General features: G+C 40.3%; 1 protein-coding gene and 1 long non-coding RNA gene across 3 annotated transcripts in view; one reads left to right on the top strand and one right to left on the bottom strand.

The window, feature by feature from the left end:
* Nucleotides 1–16,894, bottom strand: part of PPARGC1A (PPARG coactivator 1 alpha) — a 363,744-nt gene that overhangs the window by 74,764 nt on the left and 272,086 nt on the right. The gene's annotated exons all lie outside the window — the stretch shown is intronic.
* On the top strand, nt 1,541–2,517 carry LOC121334934. Of its 2 annotated transcripts, none has more exons than XR_005952502.1 (3): nt 1,541–1,754; nt 1,877–1,974; nt 2,235–2,517. It is a non-coding gene; the product is annotated as an uncharacterized LOC121334934 (long non-coding RNA). The 2 variants fall into 2 exon arrangements; XR_005952503.1 differs by having other exon boundaries at nt 2,232–2,517.

Here is a 16,894-nt window from a genome sequence, read left to right as displayed (position 1 = left end):
TTTAAATTTTTTTTTTTAATTTTCATACTATTCAGGCTTCCCCAGCTTTCCCCTGTGAATACAACAGGAATAAAGCACATAGATTGCATCAGCGATCACCATGTTAGACATCTTTGTTTCCAAGAAATTTAGTATTTGCTGAACATCTTTGCCCTGGGACACTGATTATATATTATTTTGTAAGTGGGTACCAGGAAGATTCATGCTTCCTCCCCAAAAGAGCTCTAACTGTACTTTCACTACTTCATGTCTATCAACAAATAAGGCAAGTTTGCTACTTCTGTGTTTGTCCCTAATGGATCTCTACCATTGTAAAATTACCCAATCTGGCTCAATTAAAGCCTATTTGTTGTTTCTGCTCTTTTGAACTCCACATGTGGAAGTGCAAGTCAGGGCAATGCATTTAACCAAAACCATTGAAAGGACTGTGTAGGATCCACACTGACACAGAGACTTCATCAGAGTGCACGGTTCTCTTTTGCCCACTGCAGCCTCCCTCTTCTCTCTGAGAAACAAAGAACCAAGTAAAAATATGAAACTGTCAGAATGGAAGATTATTTTAATTTCTGTTGCAAGTTGTTATGTAAAAAAACCTTCTGATAAAACAGCAAACCAACACCAAACAGCACTTCATCACAATATGATTACCAATTTATTAAACGAAGATTGCATAGACTGGGGAAATGAGTGTGACACATCCCCGGGGGTTTCTGGAGGTAGACCTCCAGCTGTTTCATTCTCACATGCACTCTGGTTTACAGGAACATGGAAAAATGTTTGCACTTCAGTTCAATGCAGCACAATTTTATATTGTTTGCAGGTTTTCTTTAAGGAGGGTAGAAGCATGCACAGCAAGCTGGAGATGTACACTTTGGGAGACAGGGCTACCCCCGTCCAGGGAGAGTGGGGGAAAACACATGGTGGTTGTTAATTTATATCCTGGACAATGCTGTAAATCGAAGCATCGCTGACAATTCCTGCCCAGTAAACATGCTCAATTTCATCTCCCGTAAAAAGGCGAGCAGGCACTAAATAGCAACACATTTTGATTTTCATTTAGCCACTTTAATGATAGGTGATGTTAGTGGAAAAGATCATTTATCTTCAGATTTATTTTATATGAGACAAAAGGCCTCGCCAATTTTTTAAAATTCATTTACACAAGTGAATAAATCATCCCAAACAATAAGTAGGAAAGTCATATTTCTTTAACTTTGCTAAAATCTGAAAATGCTGATCTTGGAGTGAAATAGACAGCACTGGCATTTTAATCAAGAACATAAAGACTCCTCTTCTAAACAAGAAGCACAGCTATACTTCAGGAAAAAAAAGATCTCTGATTCAGAGGACAGCCTTTTTTAATGCATTTTGTCAAAAATCTCTGATAAATCAGGAGAGTGCAATTTTTATGTCCCCTTCATTTTTAGATCAGTTCCAATGTGAAGGCTACCTAAAAATAGACAGAACCTAACCTTTCAAATATCTATACTGCTGCATACCATGAACGCAAGCTTTCAGTGCCTCTCATGGCTTTCAGGAGCCTTGTGCTGTGCCTGTCTTTTCCTCTAGCACATTATCCCATGTTGCCGACCGCACCCAGGCACGGGACAAGCTGCAAGTTGCAATGTGCGGTGCCCTGCAATATGTGGCACGTGTCCATCTGAGACAGACAAGCAGAAAGATCATGAAAACCAGCCTCCCCTTTTGGCAACTGGATTTTTGCCAGAAAAAGTACACTGACAACATTGAACCTAGTAAGTGGGGACGTGAAAATGAAGCTGTGCCGGCTGACCCTCAGAAAGCACCACAAGTGGTGCAGCACACCACTCTTAAAAATATGAAGGGGAACAATAAGCTCTTTTATTGTTTTCCACAGTGCTTGCAGACACAGTTCAACCCATCTAAAGAAGAGATTTTGCAACAGTGCACTGAACTGAGTGACTGGTGTAGAATTACAAGACAGCAGAATACTCGGTAACTATTTCTTTGCATTACACTTTCAAAACTGCGATTCTGTTTGGCCTTAATGGCATAGGTCAGATTCATCCCAAGCACAATCCCAGCAATTTCAGGTCAGTGGTACCTGAAAAATCAATAGCATTTAAGTTGATGAAGTTATAACAAGGGGGATTTTGGCCCAGGCTGTACAAATACTTACTTTTATTGTATATATACTTCACTTGGTATTATGCTGTATTTCATTTTTCTCTAATGCTAAACACTTTACTTAGCAGGTCCTAAAGCCACACGAGGAGCTGGAATAGGAGAAAGCTGTACTAAAATCCAGTTGTGGGGCTGCCCTGGAGGCTTTGAGTGACCATGACTTTTGCTTACACGAAATAGAAAATCACCCTTGTGCCAGTTGTTAGCTAGCTACTCCTAGCAGGAACGAGCTCGTAAGGACTTGCTTTTCTTTGTTTACTGTCATGCTCTGCTCTAATGGAGTCAGAAGTTTGTCAAGGCATTTTACTCTGTCAAAAAATGAATAAAATAACTTACACTGATAAAATAATGAAATAAAGCGGCATCAGACTAAATGAATTCCTTCAAAGAATTTTGGATGGAAAATGTCTTACCTGCTGACAGGAAGGCAAGAATAGCAAACAAAGGCATAGGAATAAAAGCTATTCAATAAAATATCGATTTCATTATCACCACCTATTCAACTTAATTTTCTTGGCATCCATATCCCTAACACAGGTTTGTGATAGATCGTACAATCACTTTTTAATTAAGCCCTACTGTGCCTTGTATTAAGAACAAGACAGTATACATTATGGCACAATATATCTACCAAAATATTTAATGCTCATCCTTTCCATTTTGGTATTTAAAAGTTGTTCTCTTAGGAGGTGGTATCAGTATTTAACAACATTTTTGACAGTAAGTATAAAAACAAAAAGCTTCATACTTAATCTAGCCATGTCAAAACTGAAACTCCTTAAAATAATTGCTTTCTGAATATATAGTATTTCTATTGCATTATTTTATTATTTCTCAGCTTTCAACATCTTAAGATGCAAAACTTGTTCCTTCTCCTACATACTGATGAGATGGGAAGTGGCACAAGGATAGAAAACTCACATTTGACCAGTTGAATGGTACATGAAACAGATGTTATCATGTTACAAGAGATATTTAATGAGAAGCTGTAAAAGACTAGCAGCTTTCTGGGTCGGTAGTATTTTTTGTTTCAGGTCTCTTTTGGTGTATTGCAGTTCTGCCACTTTGATGGGGCAGATCCTCTGTAAGAACAGCACTCATCTTCCACTGGGGTACTGGCACTTTCCAGAGGGCAATATTCACTTTAATTACTAAAATGTACCCACCTTCTTCCAAGTAAGAAAAAGCTGTTGTTGCATGTATAATATGGTTTTAGTTTTTAGTGCCAAAAATGAATCAGTAAACATATTTACATTATGGTATACTATTTCTTATTCTGTACCCATAGTAACCAAATTAATCTCAAGGTACTGCTAGCATTAATTCAATCTGAAGCTCATACTTGGGATTTCACATAGGTGCCTTCATCCTATTCTTCTTCTCAACTAATAAAATGTTAATATATGGCAATATATTTATTTCTGGTTCAGTTCAAGTTGAGGTGTGCAGTACTTTGCAGAAACCTAATTAATATGAATCATACATTAGAACACTCTGTTTAGTATACAAAAAAAAAAAAATGGTGCTAGCACATGAGGATGAAACAGAAGACCCAAGCATTCATTACGAGCTGTAACTTCTCTGTCTCTAGCATAGGGAAGGCCAATTTTCTTTACCCTTCAATTTCCATTAAAAAAAAATTCCCTAACATAGAATGTAGTTCTTCACTGAAGAACTACACTAAACAAATCACAAATTATTAAAAAAGAAAAAAAGGAGTAAGGAGATCTTGGAAGGTGAGATACTGACATCTCCCCCTGCAGCACCATGAACTTGGTGCACACCAGCAATGAACTAGTTCCCACAGTAATCTAGAAATACTGTCTTCAGCAACACCCACTGATACAAGTTTTCCCACTGGAACAGCCTTTAGCCAAAAATACCCATCTAGCTGATAGTGAAAACTATCTCCACACCCCAGGAATTGTGCCTGAACTGCTCAGGAGACATAAGCAGCTCAACAGCTGTGGTGTTGTCTAGATCTTCTCTAGACCTCAGCAACAAATCCAGTTCTTTTGTCAGAACTTAATTTGGGCAATCTGATACCTCAGGCATGCTACTATCCAAAATGTGCTCTTTTACTTAGGTTTTGCAGCAACAGTTCACATTTCTTGGAGTCTTTTTTACCTAGCTGTTCCCACTCCCATGGATTCCCAGGAGCACTAGTGTTCCCAACTATTTTGGTGTTTTCAAAATGCCCGTCTAAGAGAAATTACTGCACTAAATGGTGCCCAACTTGATCCAACCACTGACAGAGCAACAGGGCCAGATTCTGCCACCCTTATTCACCACGTACAGCAATCAGTCCCATCAAAAGGCTGAGCTGATGTGAAGAGCTCAGGCAATGCTTAAGGACGAGCAGAGGGAGTGTGGGTGAGCTGTGGCTCACCAGGTGAAGATCCCCACTTTGAAAAGAATGAATCACCATCGTGCCAGTGCTGCTCTCCATGGAAGGTCAGCCCCACGCCCACCACTGCAGGACACAGAAGAGCCTGTGGGTCTCTCCAACAGGCACATCACATCACTTAAGGCTGCATGAAGAAAAGCCCAAGCCCGGCCTTTGCAGAAAAACCTACCTCAAACAAACGTCCACAACACAGGACCGCATCAAACAGCTGGAGTTCAAAGAGCTCCCCTGGTCATTCAGGTTCTTGCCTTGGTAGCCGAGCAGCAAAACTCTCAGGGGGGCTCTGGTGTGCCCCTGGGCACTCCCACAGGGCTCCCACTGGCCTTGAGCCCTGCCTGCACACTGCATCCAAGGGCACAATACAGTCCTTCACTTTTACCAACTGCTACGGAGCAAGAATTCCTAGAACGGCTCAAACACATACCAGTTCAAATATGGGTACTTTCAGACTTCTTTTCTATTCCAAATTCTGTGCTTTGCCAGCTTCAAAAAAACAGATGGAAAATACGTCCCTAAATGTGCACCCTTGTGATCATTCCAAAAGGAAAGAAGCACCAAGTAGCTTAAAACGTTTGCTAGAAAAAATCTTTTCCATATCATGCAAATAGCAGACAAAAATAACTGCTAGGCAATTTATATACATACAAATATTGGTTATTTTAAACAGTAATTTGTTATTGAGGACATCTCACTGAAATATTATAATATTCAATTTCCTCTGCATTTGCATGGAAAAGGAGCTGGAGAGCACATGATCATTCATTTAACTATTACATAAATACGTCTATCATAAGATCACACGGATTTCAAGCCAGAGTTCAAATACATGTTTAATGCATGAGAGTATGATGAAGAAACTTGTGAACTCACAGGTCTCATAGCACAATCTCAATCAGATGCAAGCTTGGTGTAAATATGTACAGTATCGTGTGCTTTCCAATAGCACCATGTCTCCAGGCAGCAGTCTGACATCAGCAAAGGAGACAGGTGGTTCCCTTTCCAACCCCGGAGTGAGTTAAGACACTGTGTAAATATAGCAATATTTTTTCCTCAGTGTTTTGCTACAGTTTTCAACCCTTAATGAAACAGCAGTGCATGAACAATTCTCATAACATCTTTGCTACAAATCAGTGAGTGGATGTCATGTCCTAAGATATTTATAGCCTTAAAGGTAGTGGTAAGTGATACTGTTTGGCAGCATTGGTTTAGAAGTGCTGAAGTTATTTGCCTTTTGGTTTTGTAAGAAAGGAGCTCCAAAAAGCCACAAAAACCCAGTTTCCTTGCTCTAAATGTATCCCTTTCCTATAGCAGATCACTGTTACTAATAATGCCTGTAAGAATGACAAACAACAGTCAATCACAGGCACAGAGCAGGTCACAAATGCTTTTAGCTAGCTCAACTTTGTAAACTCCAACACTGTGAGATATGCTAAACCCTGCACAATCCACAGCAGTTTGATTTTGAACCTCACATTACAAGAGTTTACATATATGGTAACCTGCATATAGAATAACCAAATCTGGCCTTTTTTTCCCCTATCTGTACATAAATAGATACTTTTTTTTTTTTTTTATTTTACACAGTGACAGCCACTGCCTCTTAAACCATTTTCTTTTGTTGCATTTCCTTAGAAATACAAATCTTGTTCCTTGGCAGCAGTTGCTGTAAGTGCTGCACCACATGCCCAAACTAGTTCTCACTCACAGCTTTAATTCACAGTAAGTGGCACGAAAGGAGGTCACCACTTCTCAGAAACCACTTTCAGTTCTTTGCTGCTTCAGTATCTATTCTATAAAGCCATCCGCCCTAACAGAAAGAAAGTTGTTTCTTATATTGTGTCCCCTGCTTTTTTATTATTGTCATCTTTATGGAATGGGCTGCAGAATATATCTGATGGAATAAAAGAAGTTTATTCCTGAAACCACATTCCTTGTCTCCCTTTTGCAGGATTCTAAAAACAGAAGTAAAAAACAAAACAAAACAAAACAAAAAAAAAAAAAAAAAAAAAAAACCAAAAAAAAAAAAAAAACAAAAAAAAACAACCAAAAAACTTTCTGCTACAAAAACAAAATGGCCCTTTCTTTTTCCATGCAAAAAGACTTTAAATGAATGGCATCTTGCAACTCAGTGTCAATCACTGGGTCTGACTTTCAGTTCAATTTACTTGCTTACAGAATGATTATTTTTTTATCAATCCAACCAAGACATCATGGAGGTTGAAAATCAAACGGCCTTCTTTTTGCTATGATGCATCACTGGCAAGAGGAACAGCCTTGCTGACAATATTTTGCTGTCACATTTGCCTCTACAGCTTCACTGCTTTCTCTGTGATCAATGAAAACAGATTTTGACCTCATCTATTTCATTTCAGACCACATTCTGCCCTGAGGCACACGAGTACAACCTATCATAGTTATAGTGGCAATTGGGGCAGAATTTGTTCCTTTCCTGACAATTCAATATGTGATTCATGAACCAGAATTGAATCCAGTTCTCCTTTCCTAGAGCTCCTCTGGTTTTTGGCATCAGTAAAAAAAGCAGCAAAGATGAATTTATGTTGGTCATATCAGCAGAACTGGCTGGGTAGTCAATAATCTGACTGCTCAGCAAGATGCTACCTGACCAAAAGTTTGTTACTGTATTTTATTTACACATTTTATTCTACAGTCTGCTTGCTTGCTTGCTTCACTTCTCTCTCTGTTGTTTAACCAATGGGATCATAAGACTTGGAGAAACACCTAGTTTTGAACATTTCTGATTGGCTTAATAAAGCAAACCTAAAAAAAAAGATAATCCTCTCCACAACCATCACCTTAAAAAACACACCCCTGCCACTAGACGTGGAATACATGGTGTATTCACAGGATATGCAGTTTCAGGCCATAACCAGACGATCAAGTTTCTCATTAATCCCCAAGACAATGGACCACTTTTGAAACTACAGGCTCCATTTGTATTCACACATGACTCTATGTGCCAACACCTGCACGTGCTCTTTCATGCCCCTCGCAGTACAGCTGAGGGGAGCACGCTTCAGCACACACAGTGTCACACGGACACAGCAATGCCATCTGAGATGTGCAGCACCCCAGCACCCCTCTGCTGTGAGACTCTCCCTCTGCACCCCCTATAGACGTAGAAGAGTCTGTTCTAGACCACTCTGGGAGCACCAGCACTCCAGAGCTGATACCAGGAGCTCTTTTTGAACCTTGGAAGTCCCCAGTGTCTCAGTGTCTCACTCAGGATGACGGGCATTGCATGCATAGATTGTATCCTGATTTTCTGTAGGACTCAGTTCTCAAGCAGAGGCGAGGTTGACATCGCTTTGAAAACCACATCCAAGACATCTAATGAATTGCATACAGGAGCCTAATCTGTAGTAAATTTGATGTACAGTAAAAATAAACTCCTTAATATAACAAAAGCACTAATCAACATATTGCATATTAGGCCTGCAAAGTGCCAATTATCTGATGAAGAGAAGTAATACTACATAGTTCCAGTTTCCTCAGTTACTTAACTATTTATGTCAATGGAAATCAAGGAAAACAATGCCTATGGAACCATACATGAAAACACACATGAAGGATTTCAGCCAACATTTCAGTTTAGATTTGAATGTAAGGAGAAGAAAATTATTCAACAACAAAACAACAAAAATATAGCTCAGGATCTCCAAGTCCTGCTGCATACTGCTATTGTACTGGTTATGAGAAAACAATTTTTGGAAGCAAATTATTTTAATTTCCCTCACCATTTAAGAAAAAATGCATTCAAAGCAAAACACAGAGCCTGATCCTGCCCTTCTGCAACCCCATCGATAGCAGCCTTACCACAAACTCCAGTGAAGCAGGATTTATCCTTTCCCATGGGCCATGCTCTGAGTCCTTAATTCAACACCTTATTCACCAACTTGTTCCATGAGATTAGCTGTGGTTTCAAGGGTTGTTCACTCAGAGCAATGGGTCTACAAACACCCTCTTTCTCTGTATTGCCAAATTGAAGAAGATATTAACAATTTGGGGAACATTACCAAAGGCTCAGAGAGAACGTCAGTATCTTCTGTGGTGTTTTCTTTGGAGTGAGAGAGCTTCCTGAGTTTGAAAATCAGGCTTGTAATGAAATAAATAGAACTCCCTTCTCTTCCTTGTTTTTTTTAGGTAACATGACCTAAAAAAGGATTTGCAGATGCACTTGGAGAGGAGAGAGCAATCTTGCGCTTATTGGATTTTTGTTTATTTTCTGCATTTATTTCAGACAGTTTCTCAAAATTTTCAAACACTTGTCAATCTTATAAGGTTCACCTTTTCCAAGTGCAATGTGCCTAGCTTAATTTTCTTTTATTTCTTAGGATATTTATTGCACTTCCTAATAATTACCGGAATGCCCACACAGTGCTTTAAATGGAGCTGCAAATATCCCCCTTGATCACCATCAGCAAAAACCTTCTCCTAGAAGGAAATAAAACCCAGCGCAACTTTTCCATCTACTATTTGCTGTTTTTTAAAACTGCAGGAACACTTGTGTCCGAAGGGCCGAGCCCTGTTCCTTGGGCAGCCAGGCAGACCAGGAGGGGTCTGTGTGCCGCACCGGAGTCACGCTTGGAGGCAGAGCACAGGAGCCACGAGCCTGCCAGAAGTGCTGATTCACTGCAGCCACCGAGGAGGCTGCTTAGAACCTAAGCTGGGGGGGGGAAAGGTGGCACAGAGCAGGGGGGCATCTTCATTGGTACAAATAAATAAACAAACAGGAGGGGATGCCGAAGCTGTTGCAGGGATTCCCTGAGATCTCTGCTTAATACATGTGTGTTAGTTCATTTATTGGAACAAAACCTGTTAATACAGCTCTAGCCATAGGGGGAAAAAATACTTGCAAATGCACAGAAGTCATGTAAATCAGAACTGCTGCTCTATTTTACAAGAAATTTTCTCCATTAATTAATTTCATGATTTAGAGCAAATGAGCATGGTTGGAAACAAGGGACCCTGCTGATACCAATCTCACAGCATAGGATACTTTCGTTTCCCTCTCTCAGATATACAGCAGATGTACACCCTGGCTCAAATCCAGGTGTGGACTAGGTACTTTTGTGGCTAAAACACCACCTTCTAACCTGGTTAAGTCTATTAGTAACTTTTTCTGGTTTGGAGTTATAAAATATCCCATAAATCCCCCAGGATTTTAAAATCCACATTCTCAGAGTTGTCACATTTATAATTAGAACGATCTGATACGACTGGCATTAGTGTGAGGTAGGAACATATCACAGAGGGCCAAGCAGACAAACTAAAATATTTCTCACCGTTAAAAAGGGAATTCTTCCAAGTAGAAATGTCAGTTGAGTCACAAGGGCTCTGTGCAAAAGTAGCACCTCTTCATCCTCATACCTACTCTTAGAAAGTCCTGTACTGCTGCCTAACTTAGCCCAACAGACCACACCACCTACCAAAGCCCTGTCAACAGCTCTGGCTCCCTGTGCTAAACCCAGATCTTCCTCCAAGAAGAAGATTACTTTTCTGTAAGTGCAGGCTGTTTCAGAGCTACCTGTAACACCACCAAACCTTACAGACAGCATCTCTGTTGATACTGCACACAAGAAGATATGCCTCCACACTGAAAAAACATGATGTTTGATAAAACACTTTGTCACAGTACTCCTGGATGAAGAACTTGTTGCAACAGTAACCTTCCTATGTGCTGATGAAAGTGCTTTTCAAGTTGTTTACCCTCATACTGGAGAAAGTAGGAAAGCAAGGGAAGAAAGGAGAGAGGGAGGAAAGGATGGAGGGTACACTATTTTAGTTACGGAATCAGCAAGCCAGCCAGAAACAGACAAAATGAGAACAGCTGTAAGGAACCTGGCAGCACCAGCATTTTGAGGAAAACAATAAAGAGGAGCCTGGAAGACAGAGAAAACCTGGATGCAGATGCTAACTTTTTCTTCCTGTGAAAAAGAGGATTTCTGATGCTAGATTTTGGTTGACTCCTAATCCCCACACCTGGATAAATACAAATGAAATTAATTTTACAGCTGCAATCTTTCCACATTTTGAACATGGTGATTTGCAGTAAGAAACCCTATCATGAGGTGTCAAAAAGGAACATAAAACATAACATGCAATATTTTCTGAGAGACATCAGTTGTAATTATATGAAACCTAAGCAGGCTGCTCCAGGGAGAGGTGGATGGAGTCGCACAGCAGAGTGCCTGCCCTGCGGTGCAGATGGCAAAGCTCAGTCCAGGCAAATGCAGTGGGAAGGCCACAGGAGCTCACATATATCAAATAATAACAGGAATGTGTCTTTTCCTTCTGCCATCCCGTCACTGAAATCAGTGTGAAAGCAGCACGAAGATGAAAATGCTGTGGTCAGGTATTAGGTTAGACCTTCCTACATGACCTGAGATTACAACCATCATCCCTCATCCCTCTTACTTCCACATGACAACCCTCATCCCTCTTATATCCTAAACTAAGTCACTGGTCTCAAAAGTTTTACTAGCACAGTATGGCCAGTTTTCATTCTAATGTATTTAATTTCTCTTGAAAATCAGTAGTAACTGATCTGTAACACAGACTTGGCATTAAAACATACCACTGATGTGTGAAGACATGGTGATACTCCTCAAAGAAAATACAAAAAATTTCAGAATACTATGTCTGAGAAACAAGGTGTGATATTTATTTCAGAATTAGGTCAGGAGCAGTTATCTGCTCACAGTCCTTCCTCTCTTACCCCATGATCAGACTGGCAGTGCTTGGGAGAACCAAAAAGGGTGCTGTCCTTTAGTCTCTGCACCACACTTACAAAATACATCTCCTGGAAAGTAATATTGTCCTTGTTGGCTTCTGCTGGTGTAGGCCATATTATTAACGTATTTGGCTCACCTTCCTGCTGCCAGACTTTCCCACAACAGGTGTGGATCCCTACAAACTGGTCACATTTGTACAAAAAAAGCATCAGATCCTTTATAGCATGAATTCCATGATTTCATAAAATGGGTCAGTGCTGAAGAAAAGTCTCTTTTCTGGGAATTAAAATAGGCAATTTGCTTTCTGGTATTTCACCTGCCTCCCATATTATCACAAGCATGACAAATTAATGGCTATAGCTATATTATAGCACCACTATGCTCTGCACTGCCTTGAACACTTGGAAGGATATTGCCCCTCTGAGAAGGCAAACCACTACACCAGCTTTCCTGGATAAACTAGAGGTAAACAGATGCCTTTCCAACTATGAAGAATGACAACCAATATTTATAAACACACTGAAGAAAACTCTTTGTCAGGTTTGGGTTTTTTCTTGCTTTGGTTTTCAGTATTAACACTTTGGGCACCTGATATTAATCCCTCCCATATTTCTCAGCTCTCGTGTAGAAAACACAGCGCAGTGCTACAGCTGCGGCATTTTGAAGTCTGCACAACATGCTGTACATGCCATTGCTTGACATTTTATTGACAACAAAGGCCCGCAGCACAGCAGCGCTTTTAGAGATGGGATTAACATAATGAACTCCATCTTCATGGCTTTTTCATGGCATTTCTTTATGAGAAAGAGTGAAAAAAGACCCAAATAAAAAACAAACTTTTTTTTTAGTCTTTTAGGACACAGTCCCCTCTGAAATGGTTGTATAGTCCTGAAGGACAGAAAAGTCTGCAAATAAAGGAGCACATTTTTACTTGTAAAGAGAATATAACTGCTGAAAAACTAGGGTGAAAAAAAGATACTGACCTTTCTATACGTCAAGAAGAGCTCAAATGTGAAGCCTGGACTAGTACAACATTATAGCTGATAGAGTAAGCTCTGTCCTGACATAGTAACATGAACAATGCTGAGCCTTCATGGAACCTTCTAGTACTTACTCAGGGGCAGGCTGAAAGGGTCTTGCAGCAAGGCAAACACCAAGATTTCAAAACCCCTAAAATACATGTACAAACCCGAGCAGATAATGCTGATTTCAGTCCCAAGTCAAACGGTCCTCATGCATGAGTAGTCCAGACAAACACAGCCACTGAACCCAGCCTACGTTTGCCAGACGTCCAGCCCATATTTGCAAGATGGCCCTAAATGCAGGAAAAAGAGTAGCACTCTGAGCAGGAATCAGCAATTTTGTCTGCAAACTCTGATCTTCCCCTCTTAAAGCTTCAAGAAAACTCTTCAATGAAAAAGTTCTTGGCAGAGTTTCCATCTGTTCTTGGCTGGACTTGCTAGCCAAGTGTGAAGTACACAGAGCTTTGCTTTATTTTTTTCCTGGTATGTAAGTAAAACTCCACAATATTGCTGTTTTTTACAGAATGAAGTAGAGCAATCACACAGCCATCAGTCCAGCCTAACTGTAGCTGCTAAAAAAATAATTTAGACAATTAGGAATTATGGTTTCTGATTTTTGCAAATTTCCTCTTTTTTTCCCTCCCTCCCTCCCTTCCTTCCTTCCTTGTCTGTTCCTTTTTTGAAGTCTTCCATCCCAGCCTTCCTTTTTGTAATCTTCTACAAACACCTAAAAAAACTACCTAAGTATCTGCATGAGTAACTTATTCAGAACCTTTTCTGGGCAACAACAAAAGAATACAGCAATTTGGTATGACCTCAAACAACTTAATCAAATTAATGTTGCAAAGGTGCCTTAGTAAGAGATCAAAGAAAAAAAGATCACAATACTCACCAATTGCAGCAATAACCTGTCTGCAACTGAATTCTTGGCTTTAAGTCTAACACGTTATATCCACTTAGAAATTAAAAGCTGCAACCTCAACGTGAAAACTCCTTGCAAAAATGGGGCAAATTACTCTGCTAACTGCTGGGTATTGAGCACCTGTCCTAAAAGTTCTGTCAATTTGCAGAATCATAACTCTAGGAAGTTCTGAGATACTTTTGGAAAATCATGCCTCCACCCTGGTTCCCAACCTTTGTTTAAGGAAGACAAGTAATCTACATTGTGAAAAGAGGCTGTGTTCATTTTCCTGCTGTACTTTTCTGTGACCTGAACCCTCAGTTATATAAGAGTGGGAAGCATGGACAATTCATTCTTCATGCTAGCTCAGTCCTGGCCTCTCCTGGGCACTGGCTGAAAATAATACTAAACCATGCTGAATCATTTACAGTAGCTTTATGATGTGGATTATCATTCAGCAAGGACTGACCTGACCCCATCACACTCATTTCATGCAGCAACACAGACTGGACTCCAGACTCTAACAAATGCCACCCACACTGGCACCAACACAAGTCATGCATTCATGCAGAAGGCTCATTCTAGAATAAAGTTGCTTTAAATTTATCCTGGTACTAAGACTTCAGGAATTGTCATATCCATGCCTCTTCTGTCGGCATAGGCAGTGCTTTAAAACTATAAGCTGTCAGACATATATGCAGGTTTTTTATTTCAAGCAGTTTCCCCACTCTTACTTTCAGAATAGTAAGATAAGAAAATATGAGAAAAATTATGAGAAAATATTTTGTGAATCAATGGTTCCAGCAGTTACACAGATTTCTAATGATTCTGCTAAAATAATGGTCCTTTATTCTGCTTCTTCCTCCAGACAGAGATTCTGGTCACAAGGCACGGGAACAATTTACCTCCTCTTGGACACACGAGATACTGTGCAATGCAAAAATGTGAGCTCCTCAGTCATGCAGGACCTGGTCATATGGCTGCCCACTGAATTCCTTCTCTTTCCACCATCATAAAAGGGAGTACAAGATGCTGTTGCCATTTATATTCCACTGATTACACAAGCTATTTTCATGGCAGGACTCTGCTACTGCATTCCATCTCACAGGCTGAACAGATTGAGCTTTTTTAGTGGATTCTATTAAAATAGATGTTTGTTCCAATAGGACAAATTCATCAGGTAGGGAGCTTTTACAATGAGTCATTTTAAGGTAATCTTTGTACACATCCTTTTCAAATAGCCTGAACTCTTTGAATGATAAAAGTGCACAAAAACAATAGTGGCTGTGAGTGGAGAAGAAACATTTTAAAAGCTGGATTTGTTAAATGTTAACCCAGAAAACAAAACTCTGTCTGATGTTAGATTGGATTTTTCTATGTGTATTCCCATCTCTACTGTTTTCTTTCTACTTTTAGACAAAGGGAGACAAAGGGTTTAATTGCGTTTTTACTCATGAACTGTCATTATCAATCATTTATGTTTTCTAGTGAACTCTTACACTAAATAAAAAGAGAATATAAGAATAAATCTTTTAAAAGGAATCAATTTTCTGCACATCAATCCCTGCAGGCCATGTGCTCATTAGTCAATAGTTTAAAATGAAAACATCTGATCAAGGTAATACACCTGTTAAAGGAGCATAAAATTCCAAACCCAGTGGTAACATATAAAGATTATGAACCCTCTTAAAGGAGCCATCAAAGTAAACTATTACACAGATACATCTGCTTCATACCAGCACCCGTTCCATCAGTGCCAGTCACGATAAATGAGCATTAGGACAAACATTTCATAGAGCATCTGCAGAAAATAGGTTTTTTTCCTAAAAGTGAGTAATTCAGCTCAAGAAAAGAAACAAGTAATGATTTAGCCTTGTGTGCACTTTCTAATAGAGGATCTCCAAGCAATGCAAAACTATTACTGATCTGAGCTCATCACAAATCTGTGCATTAGCAATTTATCAATCATGTTTTACAGACGAAGCAACTCCCATACACAATAGGCAGGGTGACCAGCATGCCTGAGTGTGGTGTTTTGAGAGATGGGCTCAAGCACCGTCTAAAGCTCACAGGGCATCAGTTCTGTCACAGCTACTATGATTATTACTGTTACACAGTTCAACCACTTGTTCTCTTGTTTCCTACTCCGAAGGTTCTGTCTCTTGCAGCTTTGCTGGAAGAGGGAACAAAGCCCCTCACCAGCACAGGCATTCCTGTACTTTCACAGTGTGTCATTCTGCCTACCTCTCAATCAATACAAATCCCACATGGATGCTCTCTGCCAACACACTTATTTGTGCATGTGCTGTTGGTAGAGCCAAGGGGATTTTTGTTTCTCTTTTATTTGCCTCTTTTTTTTTTTCTTTCTTTCTTTAAGTTTTTAATTCAAACAAAGGGTGCTCAGGGCCCCATCTAATGGATTTTTAACCCCTTTCCAAAAGCTTATGGGCCTTTTGAGTCTCAGCTGTAATTAGTCTCCGCCATGTTTTGCAGTGCTTGTGATCACACTTGGGTTTGGTGAAATGGAGGGAAGGGTTGCTATCTGATGCTCCTACTCCAGACTTTCTCCACCTTTCTCCCTTTTTCCTTCCCAAGGTTTCTCAGACAGGAGAGGAAGAGAAATATGGTTTCAAAGAGAGGGCCAGGGGAGCAGCACGATTTCTTCTTCACACAATACTTTTCTGTTGGCCTTCCTCCTGGCTCCCAACCAAACCAGGCTTTCACAATGCTGAAATCACACACTGATTTCACAATCCCCCATCTTCCCTTTGTGCAAAAGAAAGCTGATAAATTTATACCACCCTGCTCCCTGCTCCCGGGTGCTGCTGGAGGGGCACAGGCTGGCTGCAGGCAGCCTCCAAAGGGAGACAGCAAGTGTCTCATACCCAGCAGTGCGTGGGCCCATGTGGGGAGGTCACTGTGAACCCCATCCCACCAGTGTTTCCCTTTTTACTCCAGAAGCTGCTGGTGTAATGTTACCCTCTGTGTTACCACATAAGTAATGCCACTCATGTGACCAGGATTTCCAGGTGTGGAATTTAAATTCTTCACACCTTTGCTGTTACTTCATGAGGGGGAGACACCATGGCCCCAGTCCCCACCAGGAACCAAGCTTTTTCGCCCAGGATCCTCACAACACAGCTTTCAGCACATCTGCAAAGTGGCTGAACAGTCAGGGCCAGTCATGCTTTATATAACACTGCATTTTTTGCATGGTTTTTGAAATGCCTGGTGCAGGTGTCAGCCTGTTTAAAGGGTACAGTCTGTGTGCACACCTCGCCTTCACCGCGAGTGCACGAATTGTTACTGCTCGGAACGCATTGCCTTGGCGCTGCTGACATTTATGTAGAACAGTGAGGTCTATTTTACCAGCTATGACTTCAGCGTCATTCTCAATACCTTTAAAGATCAACCATAACAAAACAAAAAGGCTTCTGAATTTTATTGGCACGTGCTGACACAGGAAATATGAAATACAGGTACCTGTCATAAGTGATCCTTCATATTCCGAAAAAAAAAAAAAAGAGAAAAAACCAAACAAAATAAAAATTTAAAAAAGAATAATAAAAGAGCAACCATAGAGAACTGCTCTGGACTGTAAGGCCACTTTGAAAGAGAGGAATGACTCAAAAACAGCCTTGTCTGAAAT

Source organism: Onychostruthus taczanowskii, unplaced genomic scaffold (assembly GCF_017590055.1).
Source record: "Onychostruthus taczanowskii isolate IOZ18803 unplaced genomic scaffold, ASM1759005v1 scaffold2, whole genome shotgun sequence".
NCBI classification, from domain to species: domain Eukaryota; kingdom Metazoa; phylum Chordata; class Aves; order Passeriformes; family Passeridae; genus Onychostruthus; species Onychostruthus taczanowskii.
This window is presented reverse-complemented; position numbering and strand designations above follow the sequence as displayed.